Here is a 6,744-nt window from a genome sequence, read left to right as displayed (position 1 = left end):
ACTAGATAATATAGGCATGCCATTTATACAGGTTTGCCAGGAAGCTGCAGTTAAAATTCTCTAAGCCTTTTCCCTGGAGATCCCTGGGGGAAGAGACTGGACAATAGACACATGCCCCATAAGGTCTGGGTGATATGGAAAGGTGCTTACCTATCAGTCACACCTGGGAGCTAGTCAATGGCCAGAATACGCGTGGACACTGCAAGGGCATGAAACCTGAATATTTAAACTGCTGGACAGAGGAGTGCACTCTCTTGGCTCTTGGCTCTCTAAGTCCCTTAGGACTCCTGTTGCAGGGGCCACAATTCCCTGCATCTGCCCAGGTAGTTTGTAGCCATCATTTTACATTCTAAAATACATGAGGCTCAGAGTTTATAACTTGATTGAATTCCCATAGTTCATCAGTGATAGACCCAAGTCTCAGACTACATCTGCCTCGCTTCAAAGCCTGGGCTTTTTGGTTCACAGCACTCACTATCCTCTTTCATGCACTACGTCAATAGGGTTCCCACTGTTAGAAATTACATTCCTTTACCCCTGCATCTCTGTGGAGTCTACCTATTATTCAGTCAAATTGGTCCTGTCCTTGATGATCCTTTAATCCTCTAAGTATTATAGCTCCCAATGGTATAATAACTTTTGCTGCTCAATGTTTTATTTCTTAATCTTAACTTACCAACCTAATAGTACATTCTTTAAGGGAAGGAATATGTGTTGTATGTATTTATATCTAGAAGTTCTTCTAAAACAGAGTCCTATGTCAGCTTCTTCCCTGAGCAGACTGCCAGAAGAAAGATGCAGAGCACCAGGCAGTGGTATCCCATTTTTTAAAAATCACTTTGCTTTGAAAACAGCAGGTTGAAGAAATCATAACTTTATAGATCTCTAGGTTCCATAACTGCCTGGGAAGAAGTTGAAGGTAGGGATAAAACAGAAAGTGTCATTTCTTGAGTCTAAGAAGAGATCATCAAAATAGTACTATTGAAAATGTGGAAAGAGAACTACATTCAATACTGCATCACTTAATTCTTTTCTCCTCATTACCCTTGCACAACAATTTTTAGCTCATAGATGTCTTGACCTTATTTAAAATTATATTCATGCCACTAGCCTACTACTTTTTACACCATCAGTCTGGGAGAGGATCCAGACCAACATTCAAAAAATCTATCTACCCTCACCCCCGCAACCTTGCAGGGGCCTGAACCCTCACCCCACCGGAGGGAGGTCTCCTGCCCCCATGGCTGCTTTGCTTCCCACGCCCAGCTCAGATCGGGAAACAGGTGACAGACAGTGACTTGGCCCAGCTCAGATTGGAACCCAGGTAACAGACAGAGACTTGGCCGACAGCAGCTGCCCTATATCTAAATCCAGCCTAGCACCAGGAATGCTCAGGGCCTACTCAAGAATGCAAATAATCCTTTCCACTAATATTCACAGGGTAAACTAAGATTGTTGGTAGAGTATTAAATTTGACAGTAAAATAATAATGAAGTTTTCAGATTAATTTAAATAGGCTAATTGAAATAAGTGAATATTCAAGAAAATTTAATTGTACTGGACAAAAAGCTGTTCCTAAAGTGGTAACTAAAATTTCTATTGGTAGTTCATCTCATGGTAAAATTCTTGAACATGCAATGAAATTAAAGCAGTCATATTTTTGTGCAAAAAATTAAAATTTAAAGTTATCAAGACTGCATTATAAAATTTACAAAAGCCTCCATTAATCCAAAAAAGGGGGGATAGTAGGGTAATATCATGTAAGGAAAAATATCCTATAAGTAAATTACATCTAGAAAATTTTTACTTTACAAAATTAATTTTCATTTGTAAGACTAACAGCAAGACACCCATGAAAAACACACGATGTCTAAATAAGACAAAGGAAAATCGTTTGGGCAAAAATAAAAAGGATCCCAAATCAATTATATAGAAAAGATTCCTTTATTAACTTTTGGTCGAGAATATATTTGTATATTTTCAGAAAACAACTGCAAGACCATGTGGATTCCTGCAACAGAGAGGAATTGACAGGTCTGTTCCAACCATGAAGACAAAAGGAGAAACAGTCCAGAGATGGAAGACGCTGACGATGCCTTGCCAAGCTAGTAGTCAGCAGCTGTGCTGCGCAGCAGGTTGCCTAGGACCAAACCAGAGAGGGTTGGACCTGCATTGCCACCATGTGCCCACCATCCAGATATAATTTCTGACATGTACACATAAGGAACTGTTTGACATTGAAACGGGGACTCAGAACTGTTGGACATTGAAATTGGGACTCAAACATTTTTTGTTATTATATGTTTATTTCTAGTCTGCAGAGGCAAGATTTTTTAAAGGAAAGAAATGGGGAAAAAATAGATACAGAGGCAAAGAAGCATTGAACAGACTGTCAAACTACAGCGGGAAGGCAGGGGAGGTTGGGGAGGGGGGGCTGTAAGAGATCAACCGAAGGACTTGTACGCATGCATATAAGCATAACCAATGGATACAAGACACTGGCGGGGAGCAGGTAAAGGCATGTACTGGTGGGTAGGGGAGGCTGGGGAGGGGAGGTCAATGGGGGGGAAAAAAAAGGAGACATATGTACTACTATTTGTAATACTTCAAACAATAATAAGAAAAATCTATCTATTACCTTATTTAAAGGTTTCTTTCCCCCCAATGATTACTTAACTCCAAATCATAATTCTTATTTAGTTGGTGGTCTTAGAGTAGCCCTTTCTAATATAATTCAGCATCCTGGTTTGAGACATGGATGTTTACCTATCTTTCTCAGCCAATTACTAACTAACAATCCCTATAACATATACATATGTAAGTCTTTTTAAGATGGCAACTCATTTTAATTTGCATATCTCAAATGATTAGTGACTTTGAGCATTTTTTCATATGTCTCTTGGCCTTCTGTATGTCCACTTTGGAGAAGTGTCTATTTAGATCCTTTGCTCATTTTTTAATTGGATTGTTTGTCTTCTTTTCGTTAAGTTATATGAATTCCTTATATATTTTGGAAGTTAACCCCTTATCAGGTGTATCATTGGCAAATATGTTCTCCCAGGCAGTGGGTTCTCTTTTCACTTTGTTGATCGTTTTTCTTGCTGTGCAGAAGCTTTTTATTTTGATGTAGTGCCATTTGTTTATTTTCTTCTTGGTTTCCTTTGCCCTAGGAGATGTATCTATAAACATATTGCTATGAGATATATCTGAAATTTTACTGCTTATGGCTTCTTCTAAGATTTTTATGGTTTCATGACTTACATTTAAGTTACATTTAAGTCTTTTACCCATTTTGAATTTATTCTTGTGTATGATGTAAGTTGGTGGTCTAGTTTCATATTTTTGGATGTATCTATCCAATTTTCCCAACACTATTTATTAAAGAGACTGTCTTAACTCCATTGTATGCTCTTGCCTCCTTTGTCAAATATTAATTGAGCATCAATGCTTGGGTCAATTTCTGGGGTCTCTGTTCTGTTCCATTGATCTATATGCCTGTTCTTGTGGAGAGCACTTTTAAAAGGTATCTTTACTTTTTAACAAAAAGTAAGGTATGTTTTAAATATATTTTATCTTAATTTTTCTTTATTTCTCTAAAGGCAACCATTATTGTTAAATGAAAGTATTTAAGCATACATTTATTTTAAATAATTTGCGATTTAAAGTAACCTTCTATATTCTACATACTCAATAGTAAACAAGACTCCTCCAAGTATATATGTGGATACATGCTCTTTGGAGAAGTAAATGCATGCAAATTATGTAAATGCTTTGAAAGGAAATGGAAACAACAGCCACCAAAATGTGGACAAATTATTTTTTTCAGTGAAAAGAAAGTAGTAAAAAAGGGAAAATAGAGGCAGACCATAATATTTCCTTCTCAAACCTATAAAGTGTTGGAATCTTAATAACACTGAATTTACATAATACTTTGTAAAGGTATTACAAATAATAGCTAGGTTTCTATCATTCTTTTGTTATTTAGAAGAATATTAATAATGCTCCTTTTTACTCAATGTTAAACCTAGAACATTGCTCAAGTAAACACAGAAATTTTTGAAACTTCAAAATATTTTCTACTCTTCATGAAAACCCTACAAAACCAGCAATTCAAGGCACCATTGGCATATACCAGTGACTGGCTCATCTCTCTCTGCTAAACATCTCCTGCCTACTCATCCACATCAGCTGAATTCTGCTGGGACTAGAAATGACAACTCAGTTCTGAGAGAATGTTCCTCTTGAAAAAAAATAACTGAAAAATATTTTAAAACTGTGTTTAAATTTCATCATTAGAACTTATATGATTATATTCACCAAGTCTGTCTTTGGCCATAGGCACACTTTCAGGTAATACTCTTAATTCAGAGAAACTCAGAAATTAAGAGGTCCCAAAGGAGCATAGCATGAATAGCTTGAAAGTTTCCTACCCCAGAGGCTACTCTCCATAGTGAATATATGCCTCACACTCTCCCACAATCACTGGTCACAACAGAAAATGGATTGTTTTGCTGAAATATGACTTTGTTTCAGATTCTAGTTAGAATATGAACAATGGTTTATCCATGGGAAAAAAATGTGGTCAAATATGGTGTCTCTCGGGTAAGAAAATATAATTTATACTATGTAAATTTCTTAATTTCTCCCTTAATTACCTTCCCCTGTCACATTGAAACAACTTCACAATGTTTTAATACCATATATCCATACATATTAATTGGGATGGAAGTTGTACATATATTGCTTCATAGATACCAGAAATATCAAAGGTTTTTTGTTCTCTTAGCTACATCTTGGTACTTCTGGACTTCCTATAGCATCAAAAGATATGTCTTCTTATACAGTCACATAGCGCCTTCAATGCCCTGGTTGAGGAAGTTTTCATGTTCTCACAGCACCACAATCACCAGGTTCCACAATTTTCATGGGTTAAGTAACTCTTCCAGGCACAGATATGTACTATAATTAACAGAAATTTCCAACATGGGGAAAATTGATTATTAATGATTTAGCTCAGAAAGAAGCCTAATAGAAACATGGAGGAAAATATCTCAAAAGCTATAACAGTCAATAGTTACCTTTGAAATGGAATGGTTGCCCTTGGAACAGCAGGAGATATAGAATAATATCACAGAAGGAGAAGGACTAAAGCCAGAGAACATTGGGTGTTCATCCCTGTCATGCTGTCTCTTAGCCCTGAGACTTCTAACAGGTTGCTGAGAGTCAACCTCAGAATAGTAAGACATATTTCATGGGTTTATTGTGAAGCTTAATTTAGACAATGTAAGTGAAAGTTTCTAGCACATAGGATGCATTCAGAGAGAGACAGAGAGACAGAGAGACTTAGTTTTGACATGATCCTGAAATTAGTAGCTCCAAAAGGAAAAATGGAAATTTTTTCACATTTTTCTTTTTTTCTTTTTTTAAGTTTTGATTCTCTTTGGTGAGTTCTGCTTTTAAGTCTTTTGATTCTACACATACTCTTGGAAGCTGGAGATTTATCTCTCCCACCTAGAATATGCTTGAAAATTTATTATAAAAGTATTATTAGTATGGATATTAACATAATTATTTTAGCAGTAATATTTTGCTTTAGTAACTCAACTAAAATAATATTAACATTTTTTAAAGCCAGTATTAGGTAAAAAAGAAGACAGAGACTTTTACTTCTTTGGTATAACCTACAGCACCTAGGGTGTTTTCTTTTTCTTTTCTTTTCTTTCTTTCTTTTTTTTTTTTTTTTTTTTTCATTTAAAGAGCCCAGAAATGATGAGTGTGCAGTAAGAAAATATTTTATAAATTCTTCTTGGCCATATTAGAAAAAATTAAAAGCCTCTTATGCACTTAGTACTTTCTAATTTTGTTTTTATTTTCATCCTTGATATCTGATAACTCTAATGAATTTAAAAAACAACATCAACAACAACTTCAATTATAGACAACAGTGAGGGTAAGCCCAGACTAAATTAGAGAAAATCCTGAAGCAACTGGTGCCAAGAGCAATAACAGAATTATTATAGATACAGAGAATATATTTCATACAACTATTGGCTATTTATATTTCTTCTTATGTCAATGCTTTTTCATAGATCATTAATTCTTAAGGAGTGTCTTTTTTTTTTCTTGATTTATAGGAAATCATATTTCTTCTCAACAAACTAAATTCTTCTCTAAACTAACATTCTTTCCTAATTCTAATAGGACCTCTGTTAACTGTGTTTGGCCATTTACCTTTTGTTGACATTGTTTTTCCAGCGGTACAATGAGTATGATTGTTATTGTGAGTGGTTAAAAATGTTTTATATAGCTCTGAGTTATATAGAAAAAATTTAAAACTATATAGCTGTTCCCAACTTTGATAGAAGGCTAGGAACACCAGTCATCAAGAACTTAGTAATGGCTGTTAGAGATAATTGATCTATTCTGGCAAAGACTGAGATCCAAAAAATTGTAAAAGAAGAAGGAATAGGAGGAGGTGAAAAGAGAAGAAGAAAAACTGGGAGGAGAGAGAAAAAAGTTTAAAAGAGAAATATATAGATCTACTTTACAGCATAATAGGATTGTTAGATTTTTTTTAAGTAATTTAAATAGCAAACAACTCCTTTAGAGACAAACTTAAACTCTAACTTGTGATAAGAACTCTAATTAATTTGTAATTTACTCTGCCAAAGATTGTTTGGGAGAACATATATTTCAAAAATCATGATAAGGCATATGATACTAATGCAAGTAGCTTCCTATGGA

Source organism: Plecotus auritus (assembly GCF_963455305.1).
Source record: "Plecotus auritus genome assembly, chromosome: 1".
Taxonomy (NCBI): Eukaryota; Metazoa; Chordata; class Mammalia; order Chiroptera; family Vespertilionidae; genus Plecotus; species Plecotus auritus.
Note: the sequence above shows the minus strand (reverse complement) of the source record.